Source organism: Mauremys mutica, unplaced genomic scaffold (genome assembly GCF_020497125.1).
Source record: "Mauremys mutica isolate MM-2020 ecotype Southern unplaced genomic scaffold, ASM2049712v1 000147F_np12_subseq_1:194132_obj, whole genome shotgun sequence".
NCBI lineage: Eukaryota > Metazoa > Chordata > Testudines > Geoemydidae > Mauremys > Mauremys mutica.
In genome coordinates, this window is record NW_025422865.1 from 116,559 (window position 1) to 128,807 (window position 12,249).

Consider the following 12,249-nt stretch of genomic DNA (forward strand, 5'->3'; position numbering starts at 1 on the left):
GTGACAGGTGTGGTGTTGGGGAAGAAGTGGGTTGGAAACCTAATAGCAGTCAGATAACTAGTGTGGTGTAACTTGTTAAAGGACAACTGCCGTGAGTAGGGGCAATAATTTCACTTTTTTTAAGTACACCTATGAGCATATTAAAAACTCTGAGTCTGATCTGGCAAATCCTCCCTCATGTGGGTTGTTCTATTGGGCAAGATTCTCAGGATCAGCTGAGCTGCACTAGGAGCAGTACCAGGGTGGTAATGATCATTCTAAGCCACTTTGGTGGCCCCTGGATCCATTGGCTAGTGCAGCCCAGTCCCATCCCCAACATGAGTTAATGCATGCTGAAGGATGTTCTTACATACACCCACCTGTGCACAGCCCCAAGCGTTCGTTCTTCCAGCCAGGGACAGAGAGAGCCAGAGCATATTGTTGTATTAATTTTGAAGGAAGGGTCAAAAGGTGTTAATGTGACCCTCTTGTTGTCTAACATTAAACAGGGTTAAACAAGGTTTGGTATACAGAGACACCATTAAAAATCTTTTTAATCTTTTCTTAAAGAGACAGAGGAAAAAAAGGAAAAACAGGTAAAGCATTTGAAATTTAAAATATTAAGTAGGGTTTTATTTCTTGTTTTCTTTCCCTCTAGCTGAGGAGAGTTTTAAAAGGAACCTCCTCTCCCATTTGACCGTTTTTTAGCTGGAATTAACTATAGTAATAATTGTCCTTTTTAGGGAAAAGAGAAGCCAGTTGAGATGGGTTGGAACTGTTATTGCTGCAATCTGATTCCCTTCCCTAAAAGACAAAACAAAACAAACACACATGAGGGGAGAGAAAAGAAGAGCAGAGATAGAAACTTCTGTTTCCGGTTGTAGTCACTGCCTCACAGCCAGGCTCAGGCCTGGCACATAGTATTATTACTTCTCTGACTCCTGGAAACTTGTACAAACACCGGGCTGTTTAGGGCATTGCTGTTAGCTGTCTTTTTCTGGTTTCACTCTTAAAGCAGCTTTGCAAAATATAGTCTTGGCCAGCTAAAAGGAGAGAGGTAGGTCAAAAAAGAAATAAGTGAGAAAAGGACACAAAAGGGAGAGTAACAAAGTCTCACATTCCAGGTGGTGGTTGGGATTAATCTGGAGCTGGTTGAGCTGGCAATGCTGAGTCCCTTCCTTTAGCCTAGTCTGGTCAGGACACATTTTAGGATTAGGACACTGAAGGCCCAAAAGTCTCATGGTAGATTTTGGGGTGCCAGGAGACAGGGGGGGGGGCAGCCAGGATGGTAAAGCTTGCTGCAGCAGTTGTTGGCAGACAGTTGCTGCGTCTGCTAATTTTTCTCTGAAAGTCTTAAAAAAAACCCCAACAACCTCAAAAGGGAATGATGGGTGGAATAGCCCATCCCTAGTTATTTTGTTTACCAATAAGACCTAATATCCAGCACACCAATTTTGGTTTATTAATTTTTAGTCCCATATTCTTCTTGTTTACCAGGCATGATTTTAACAAAATCTTTTAATTAGATTCTTAGGCCTTTTTGTTTGTATTAATTCAGGTTTTTTGTTTTCCTTTTGCACCTTTTCCCATTAACATTTATTGTTATAGGTTATTGTGAGAGTTTATGAACTTCTGCTCACTTGAGTTTTACAATTAGGGTAAATTTCTAACCCCAGTTGTTACAACGTAATCCCTTTCTTTCACAAACCAATTCACCATAGGACATTGGTCCATAAAATTACAGTTCCTAAAATAAAAACCGTATTTTAATTTAAGCACATAGACACAAAGAAAAAGAAAATGGCATTTGGTTATATTTTAAGGTTTGCAAAATTTTTATTCTTAAATTGGGATTTACAAATTGTATGTGATTAGATGTTACAAAAATTGCAGTTAAACCTTCTAGATGTTAACAAGCGAAGGACTTACAACTGACTCTATTTGCTGCTAAAACAAACCCTGAGCTGCTGCTGTTATAAGTTTGTAAGATATTTAAAAACAAACCAGCTTTTATTACTTCTTTGGCTGTATGCCCAGAATGGGTAAAACTGGAAAAAAACCTTTACCCTTCTTTTTGCCATTCATACATTTAACGCAGTACCTTTGCACAAACTGTGACAATTTTACACATTAGTGGTTAAACTTGCTTACTTGGAGAATTTTTTAGCCCGCATGGCATTTTTACCTCACCATATTGCCCCCCCCCCCTTTTTTTTTTAAATAAAGAAGCAATAAGATGATGTTCCTTTGGAAGCACTTTTGCATTGATGAGCCATTTTCAATCCCCAAAGGCAGTAAAAATTTGCAGGTATTTTTAGTCTCTGACAGACCCTACCCAACTGTTTCACCACTGACATTTGTGTGGACTACATGGCCATTGTGGCAACTTAGCCCCCCATGGGGATTTAACCTGCAACACTAGCATCAGGCTGTTTTATGTGCACAAGGACAATGATAACAAAAATTGCTGACATCAAAAACAAAACGGAAAAAAATTGTAAAACAACAACATAATTGCAAAAACAAGAAGGAAAGAAAACATTGCAGAAACAAAACAGTTACCAAAAGTACAAAAAAGTTTGCAACAGCTTTTGGTTCAGGTGGTTTGAAACTTAATTTACAGTTAATGCAGGAGCAGCCCTGAATGAAGCTGGCATGTTGTTAACAAGGTTGGGAAGAAGGTTTACCCATGACATTATTTTAGTAAATGTCTGCTTTAGCAACTTAACCTTTAGGAACTTAAGTCTGCTTTAGCAACAATTTAAAACATTTTATTTTTACCATTTTTGCTTTTTCTTAAAAATACTTTTTTCTTAAACCTCTCAAAATTATTACCAGTTACAGAAATGACAAACCTTAAAACAAAGCAAAAGGAAGTTGCTACAAAAATAATAACTTTAAAACAATTGTTCAACTTATTTTTAAAGCAAAAAACAGTTTGCTTTGCATGCTTGTTCCAAACAAGCTTGACACATTTCAGGATTTTAAAACAAACGCTTGTTTTAAACCAACTTTGAAAATGATTGTTTGCTAAAATACCAACTCCTGCATATGTATTAACCCTTTAGACCCAGCCTGGGATGTCAGAAATGTTGTATTAATTTTGATGAGATATATGGGCCTAAACAGTCAAAGGTGTTAACATGATCCTCTGACTGTCCAGTATTAAACAGTGTTAAACAAGATTCAGGGTTAGGCATACAGAGATCTCAGCCTGCTTAGTACCATGGCAAATACACCATTAAAAATCTTTAAAACCTTTTTTTAAAGATACAGGAAAAAAGAAAACAGATAAAGCATTTGAAGTGTAAAGTATTAAGTCAGGCTTTTGTTTTAACAACATTCCTTATTTACTTTCCCCCATCTGGAGAGCTATCAAAAGGAAACCCTGTTATTTGACAGTCTTTTAGATGATATTAAGGATAATAATTGTCCTTTTTGGGGCTGTGACAGAGTGCTAACTGTAGCACCCTGGTCACTTAGGTAATTGCCTAACAGAGAAGATTACAGATTTAACTGGTGGCAATTAACCAGTTCTGGAGGAGATTGTTGATGATTGGGCTAATGAGCTTAATAAGGGAAGATACAGAATTGGTAGGAACAGGTGGTGAGAGGGGGCTTTAGAGAGTGAGCTGGGTGTGGTAGAACAGGTTGGGTAGACGATGTCCCCTGATCCATGTCTATGTTATGTTATGTTCGGCTATGCTAGGAATAGCAGACCATGAGGAAAAGAAATGGATTTGTGTGGACTGTGAGTAAGAGACCACCCAAATGGGCTATGCAGTGTGGCACAGTGTGTAGCTGAGGGAACATTCTGGGATAGAGGAAAAATGAAGTTAGCTGAAAGGGGCTGAAGCTGCTGTTGCAGTCTGTGTGTGTTTCCTAAAAGATAAAGCAAGACAAATGTGCACAAGAGGGGAGAGAGAGATTTTTAAAAATGCAGCTTCTGCATTTTATTTGTAACCTCAGTGTGGGAGAACCATGTGTGTGGTACACAGTCTTGTTAGTCATTCTGAGCTCTAGCAACTTGTACCATTACTGAGCTGGTTGGGGCATTGCTGAGGGCTGCCTCTTTCTGTTTGTGCATTTTGCAAAGCTATGTTCTTGGCCAGCTGGGCCACTATTTTTAAACAAAAGGCAAAAAGACAGAGAGGTAGGAAGGAAAGAAATAAAGGGATCGAGACATACAAAGAGGTAAATGACAGGCTCACAGGTAGTGGTTGGAATTAAGCTGGTGGAGGTGGTGGTGGTATTTGGGTTCCTTTTTTTTTTTTTTTTTTTTTTTTTTTGTGTGTGTGGCTTGGCTTGGTGAGACCATCTCTCAGAACTAGCACAATGAAGGCCCAGCGGTGTTGTGGTAGCTTCTGGGGTTGCAGGAGATGGGGGTGTGGCAGCCATGAGGGTAAAGCTTGTTGCACTCGTTGTTGGCAGATAGCTGCTTCTGTTGTTAATTTTCCTCCAAAAGTCTCTGGTTCTTATGAACTCCAAAAGGGAGTGGAATAGCCCATCACCTCATTATTTTCTTTACCAGTAAGACCTCATATCTGACACCATTTTTGCTGTATTGATTTTTCTGTCCCACACGTTTCTTGTCTATTCAGCATGATTTTAACACAGTCCTTGAATTATAGTAGTAGGCCTTTTTGTTAATTCAGTTTTTGTCCCTCTTCTGCGCCTTTTCCCATGAACATTTATTGTTGTAGGTCAGGGATCGGCAACCTTTGGCACGTGGCTCGCCAGGGTAAGCACCCTGGCGGGCTGGCTTGTTTACCTGCCGCGTCCGCAGGTTCGGCCGATCGTGGCTTCCACTGGCTGTGGCCCACCGCTCCAGGCTAATGGGGGCGGCGGGAAGCAGTGCTGGCCGAGGGATGTGCAGGCCACCGCTTCCCGCCGCCCCCATTGGCCTGGGACGGCGAACTGCGGCCAGTGGGAGCCATGATCGGCCAAACCTGTGACGCGGCAGGTAAACAAGCCAGCCCGCCAGGGTGCTTACCCTGGCGAGCCACGTGCCAAAGGCTGCCGATACATGTTATAGGTCATTGTGAGATTTTATGAACTTTTACTTCCTCTTCACAGATGAGCTTACAATTAGGGTAAACTTATAGACCCAGTTACTATAATATGTACTAGCCATGTGTCATTTCACCCAGAAATACCTTCTTTGTCAGGTTTTGTGAATGAGGGGGTGGAGTGAAGCCTCTATACCAGCTCCAACCTCCCACAGGGTTTATATTGCTGACTTGCATTAATTGATATAGCAGCTTATGGTTAATACTCACCACTGGCAAGTGGGCACCCCAGTGCAAAGGGGCCTTTTCCCTTCAGCATCTCAAAAATACTCTCCCTGTGGCTAGACTGCCAGGGAGCTTCTGCGTGCTGTGTTCCATTTCTGCATGCACAGCTAGTTCTGGGTGAGAAAATAGACATGCAACTGTCTTGCATAGGCAAAAGCTGCCAGGTCAGCTCAGGTGGGGGGGGTGTGACGGGGGGGAAGAGTATGTGATTTATGCTCACAAGTGGCTGGGCACAAAAAGGCTGCGTTCCTATTTTGGGGAGCAAAAATGGTTACACCTACAAAACTAGAGGGCAGGTCTGAAAACTTGGCCCTGTATATGGTGTCTGTAACTCTAGCCCTTCTCTCCCCTTCATTTCTCACCTCTCTTCTGAGGGGCTTTCTTTTATAGAAAAATCCTATAGAATTTAATAGATAATGATACATTTTTCTACAGGCATTCTGGAACATCCTTTGGCTTGAAATAGAAAATTATATCCCTGCTACGGAATTCTGGGGTAGTTCAAAAAACCTAAAGGAAGGTTAAGCATTTTTTTCCCCCTTGGCTTCCATGGGTATTTAGTTTCATGTTGATGGCACCCTGTTGGTTTTACTCCCTATTAAATTCATTCAGCTGCTGCTTTGTACCCATTCATTTCCCAGAACAGCTATGTGTGGGGTTCCCCCCCCCATTGGTAAACCATCCCTAAATCAGACTAGAAGCTCCCCTAATCCTTCAGACATACAAATATCTGTCTAATCTTTTCCCTGCAGAGGAAAGCCCCAGTCATTAGCAAATGAGCTCTTGAGCCTTCCCAGGTATCTTAGAAAAAAATCACAAAAGAGGGGACAACCCATCTTTTCATTCTAGTTCCCCCCCACTAAGCCTCAGCCTCCTCACAGTGTTTGTGCCCTGGCTCCTCCCTGCGTATCTGTTGCTAAAATCCACTGCGACGGTACAGATGTATTGTGTGGTGCTGCCTGCCTTTTCCTTGGAGACTTGAGATTGCTGTGGCATAGGTAGCTACAACATTTCAGATGCCTTCATTTACTATTGCTCTGTGCCAGAAGTGTGTAAGAACTCTGCTGGTGTATGGATGGGGCAGCCATTTTGTTCTCTCAGTCACTGCTTGTAGTGGAGGAAAGGGGCAGCCTGCCTGCTCTAGGAAGGAGACTTTACCTTCGTTTGTTCTTGACTTTCCTTATACTAAAATAAGTCATTTTAGATTGCTCCTTATTTGTGGGGGAAACCCTAACCAATGGCTATCTCTGCACTCTCCTATCACCCAATGAGTGAGAGAGTGAGCATGCCTGGGGTGTGGTGGGATGGCTCAGAGTGGGGAGGAATTACATATTTACTTGCTCTGTAACATTCTGTATCTCAACTGACTGCACAAAATGGCTGCCTCAAGACTGCCCCTGTGAGAAGCATGGAGAGGAGCTGGATGGGAATTTTCCAACTCAATATTGTTTCTGTCAAAAGATGCTGATTTGTAGAAACTGTTCCCAGGAAAGATCAGTTTTGATTAATATTTCAACTGGATTTTCATTTTTTTTTTGAAAAAAAAAATGGCTTTGAAATTCTCAGTCTTGTTTTGACATTTTTGAAATGGAAAAAATCAGTTTTTCCATTTCAAAATAACTTTTGTTTCAAAATTTAAGCTAAATGTTTAAAAAAACAACAACAAAAAACCTTGTTCATTTAAAAGCCATTCACATTTAAACAAAACATCTCTAAACTATCAAAATGTTTTGTTTGATTCAAAACAATTTTTTTTGGATTTTTTCAGTTCACAAACACTTTTTATCCTGATTCACCATGGGGAAATTTTTTGATATCTCAATTATTCATGAGACGGGGAAACTCGCTTCCTCCCCAGTTCTAGTGGAGCCTCTTCTATGTGGAAAAACAGCACAGAGAACAGAATAACATCTGTTACACAACTCCAGATACCAAAAATCTCTTCCCCCCGCCCCTCCAATGGGAGTCACTAAATTCCTAAGGGTCATATATCCTCTTCTTTCTCCAGTTTTAACTAGAACTAATGAAAACCATATTTATATTAACATAAATAAAGCTGTTAGTGCTTTAATTAATATTAAGTCTTAGTGAATTCATTCCAGGATGTATAAATACAACTCTGCTCCTAGGTCAGGCTCTCTCTGGGCCTGAAGCTGGATGCCAGCCATAACAAGGACAGGAGGGTGAGCTGAGAAGAGAGCAGCAGCCTTAACTCTGGAAATTCTTGCTATTGTTTCTTTCCCCTTACTGAGACTTCAGTAATATTGGCTGGGGTGTTTTCAGACTCTCCCCCTTGTGGATACTGAGCATGGCTGGTCCTTCCTGGGCATATGGAGAGTGTTTGACTTGGGATTGAAGGGGTCCCAGGAGTCCAACTGTGGAGTCCACCTAGGGCTGGCAAGTGAAAAAAGCTCTGAGCAGGGAGGAGGAGAACACTAGTGGGAGAGATCTGTCCTGCTGTTAATTACCTGATCTCTTTCTCTTAAGTGGGGGGGCCCCCACACTGGAGGTGCTCTTCATTGTCATGGCTGCACTCTGTCTGCATGTATGCTCTGTGGAGTGACACACATGCACACAGCAGAGAGGGGTTAGCTTCTTGAGCTGAGAGGGGATTCAGTTCTACTGACAGTAGTGCATTCAGCAGAATGCTCTGAATGCTCCCCAGCCCCCTTAGATATAGTGAGAGGGGACAGGAGGGGAAAATGCCAGGGGAAAAGAATGGGGGGGGGGAACAGAGAGAGGAAAAATGCTTTGGACTGAGAGAGAGCACAAAAATGAGGGAAGAGCAAATAGATAAAAGAGCTAGGGGGCATCAGGGCTGGCTCCAGGGGTTTTGCTGCCCCAAGCAGCCAAAAAAAAAAAAAAAAGTCGTGATCGCGATCTGCGGCAATTCAGTGGGAGGTCCTTCACTCCAAGCGGGAGTGAGGGACCCTCTGTTGAATTGCTGCTGAATACCTGAAAGTACCGCCCGCTCCACAGTTGCTGCCCTAAGCACCTGCTTGATAAGCTGGTGCCTGGAGCCGGCCCTGGGGGGCATGGAAGGAGGGGGGAGAGAGAGGGTGTGTGTATGGAGAGCCAAGGAGAATGGTTTCTTTACCTTCACCTAGGGCTTGGCTACACTTGCAGATGTGCAGCGCTGGGAGTTACAGCTGTGTTCGTACAGCTGTGTAGGGAAGGCGCTGGTGTGTGGCCACACTCACAGCTACCAGCGCTGCAGTGTGGCCACATTTGCAGCGCTGTTGGGAGTGGTGCATTATGGGCAGCTATCCCAGCGTTCAAGTGGCAGCAACGTGCTTTTCAAAAGAGAGGGGTGGGGTGGAGTGTGACAGGGAGCGGGGGAGAGAGAGAGAGAGTGGATTTTTGGAGCCGACACTGTGTGTCATCTCCCTGCCTTGCAAAATCTGAAAATTTCCTCAACCCCTTAGTCTTAACTGCAAACAGCCTGCAGACCAGATAAGCAGCTGCTCCAACGGACTCCCTTTCTCCCCCTCCCCTCCGCTGTTTCTCTCCTCAAGCAAACACTCATCCCCCTGCCTGCCTCATTCACAACAAGGTAGTGGGTTATCTCAACTGATTGTTCACAGTCAGTTACAGATTGATCACAGCAAACAAGAGCTGTGTTTGTTTGTTTTTCAGATAAGCAGCTCCTGGAGCCCCGAGTTCACAACAAAACAAAGAGAGGCATCATAACAAAACAAAGAGAGTAATTTAGTTAAAAGCATTCTGGGATATCTCCTAATACCCTGGAGGCCAATAACATCGCTGGTGTGTGGCCACACTTGACGAGCAGCGCTGCATCACAAGCACTGCACTCGTTATACCCCAAGCAGACCAGGTGTACAGCCAGTGCTGCAGCCAGGGAGTTGCAGTGCTGGATGTGCCTTGCAGGTGTGGACAGTTACTTAGGGTAGGTCCATACTTACCCGACGGGTGGCATTCGACTTCTCAGAGTTCGAACTATTGCGTCTAATCTAGACACGATAGTTCGAACTCCGGATGCGCTCCCGTCGACTCCAGAACTCCACCACCGCGAACGGCGGTGGCGGAGTCGACGGGGGAGCCGCGGAGTTCGATCCCGCGGTGTCAGGACGGGTAAGTCAGTCGAATTAAGGTAGTTCGACTTCAGCTACGCTATTCACGTAGCTGAAGTCACGTACCTTAGTTCGACCCGCCCCCCCCAGTGTAGGCCTAAGTTGCAGCGCTGTAAAGCCTCCACCAGCGCTGCAACTCTCCAGTGTAGCCAAGCCCCTAGTCTTTCCTCACTCCCAAATATTCCCCCAGAGGTAGGGGGGCTGGGTGGAAATGGAAGGTCAAAGATGGGCAAAATGGGGATGAGAGGGGGAAGAGAAGGTGGAAGTGAGAGAGAATGAGTTGATTGTGAGACAGAGGGAGAAATTTTTAAAGAAGAAATTAAGGGGGGAAATGAGTGGTCAAAACAGAAATATGTGAAAAGTTTGGGTGTTGGGGGAGGAGAGAGCAATTGGGAAAGAGGCTGAATGTGAGAATACAGGTAGGGAGAAAAGAGCAAATGTCTTGAAAGAGGAGAGCAGGTTTTTAAGGAAGATAAAACTGCCAACTCATGAACATGGAAAACATCTGGAAGATGGTTCTGAGGGTGAAACATGGCCAGTGAAAAGCAGAATCAAGGTCCTATAAAGGAGGAAGGGAAGAGCAAAGAGACAGAACCCAAATCCGCAGACACTTAAGGTATGTCTACAGTACCCACCGGATAGGCAGGCAGTGATATATCGACCCCTGAGCACTCTCCCGTCAACTCCTGTACTCCAGCGCCGCGAGAGGCGCAGGTGGAGTCAACAGGGGAGCGGCAGCAGTCGACTCACCGCGGTAAAGACACCATGGTAAGTCGATCTAAGTAGGTCGACTTCAGCTACTGAAGTTGCATAACTTAGATCGATTTCCACCCCCCACCAGTGGTTTCCCCAGGAATTAAAATTAGGGGGGGTGTTCGAATTTACAGGGGGGGTGTCAGGACCAATGAGATATATAAAAGAGATATGAATAAAGTAAATGTTTTGTTAGGATTATGCAAATTTAACGTAAGAATAATGCAAGTTGCACCAAAACACATAACAGGTCTAGATTTCTAAAAATATATACATTTAAAAAAAAAGTATTTAATTTAAATTGACTTTTGAAAAGTAAGCCATCATGGGGTAAGAGGAAAGTCCTCTCATGGATCAGTAACTGGTTAAAAGATGGGAAACAAAGGGTAGGAATAAATTATCCGTTTTCAGAATGGAGAGAGATAAATAGTGGTATCCTTGAGGGGTCAGTACTGGGACCAGTGCTGTTCAACATATTCATAAATGATCTGGAAAAATGGGTAAACAGTGAGGTGGCAAAATTTGCAGATGATACAAAACTATTCGAGATAGTTAAGTCCCAGGCAGACTGCGAAGAGCTACAAAGGGATCTCACAAAACTGGGTGACTGGGCAACAAATTGGCAAATTAAATTCAATGTTGATAAATGCAAAGTAATGCACATTGGAAAGCAATCTCAACTATACATACAAAATGATGGCATCTGAAATAGCTGTTAACACTCAAGGAAGAGATCTTGGAGTCACTGTGGATAGATCTCTGAAAACATCCACTCCATGTGCAGCAACAGTCACAAAAGCAAACAATGTTGGGAATCATTAAGAAAGGGATAGATAATAAGACAGAAAATATCATATTGCCTCTATATAAATCCATGGTACGTGCACACCTTGAATAGTGTGTGTAGATCTGGTCACCCATCCTAAAAAATATATATTGGAATTGGAAAAGGTACAGAGATGGGCAACTAAAATGATGAGGGGTATGAAACAGGAGGAGAGATTAAAGTGACTGGGAATTTTCAGCTTAGAAAAGAGATGACTAATGGGGATATGATAGAGGTCTAGTATCAGAGGGGTAGCCGTGTTAGTCTGGATCTGTAAAAGCAGCAAAGAATCCTGTGGCACTTTATAGACTAACAGACGTTTTGCAGCATGAGCTTTCGTGGGTGAATACCCACTTCTTCAGATGCAAGTAGTGGAAATTTCCAGGGGCAGGTATGTATGTATATATATATATATATATATATGCAAGCAAGAAGCAAGCTAGAGATAATGAGGTTAGTTCAATCAGGGAAGATGAGGCCCTGTTCTAGCAGTAGAGGTGTGAAAACCAAGGGAGGAGAAACTGGTTCTGTAGTTGGTAAGCCATTCACAGTCTTTGTTTAATCCTGAGCTGATGGTGTCAAATTTGCAGATGAATTGAAGCTCAGCAGTTTCTCTTTGAAGTCTGGTCCTGAAGTTTTTTTGCTGTAGGATGGCCACCTTAAGATCTGCTATTGTGTGGCCAGGGAGGTTGAAGTGTTCTCCTACAGGTTTTTGTATATTGCCATTCCTAATGTCTGATTTGTGTCCATTTATCCCTTTTCTTAGAGACTGTCCAGTTTGTCCGATGTACATAGCAGAGGGGCATTGCTGGCATATGATGGCGTATATTACATTGGTGGACGTGCAGGTGAATGAACCGGTGATGGTGTGGCTGATCTGGTTAGGTCCTGTGATGGTGTCGCTGGTGTAGATATGTGGGCAGAGTTGGCATCGAGGTTTGTTGCATGGATTGGTTCCTGAGCTAGAGTTACTATGGTGCGGTGTGCAGTTACTGGTGAGAATATGCTTCAGGTTGCCAGGTTGTCCGTGGACGAGGACTGGCCTGCCACCCAAGGCCTGTGAAAGTGTGGGATCATTGTCCAGGATGGGTTGTAGATCCCTGATGATGTGTTGGAGGGGTTTTAGCTGGGGACTGTATGTGATGGCCAGTGGAGTCCTGTTGGTTTCTTTCTTGGGTTTGTCTTGCAGTAGGAGGCTTCTGGGTACACATCTGGCTCTGTTGATCTGTTTCCTTATTTCCTCATGCGGGTACTGTAGTTGTGAGAATGCTTGGTGGAGATTTTGTAGGTGTTGGTCTCTGTCTGT

At 43.5% G+C, this 12,249-nt stretch overlaps 1 long non-coding RNA gene across 3 annotated transcripts in view; it reads left to right on the forward strand.

Annotated features, from left to right (window-relative positions):
- The first annotated feature begins 443 nt into the window (after positions 1-443).
- LOC123356984 overlaps positions 444-12,249 on the forward strand; it is a 47,750-nt gene continuing 35,944 nt past the window's right edge. Inside the window, exon 1 of one of the 3 annotated variants that reach the window (XR_006575478.1) lies at positions 444-575. This is a non-coding gene — a long non-coding RNA (uncharacterized LOC123356984). Of the gene's footprint in view, positions 576-3,605; positions 3,731-12,249 lie in introns of those variants that run through there. The other 2 variants (XR_006575477.1, XR_006575479.1) reach the window with 2 other exon arrangements.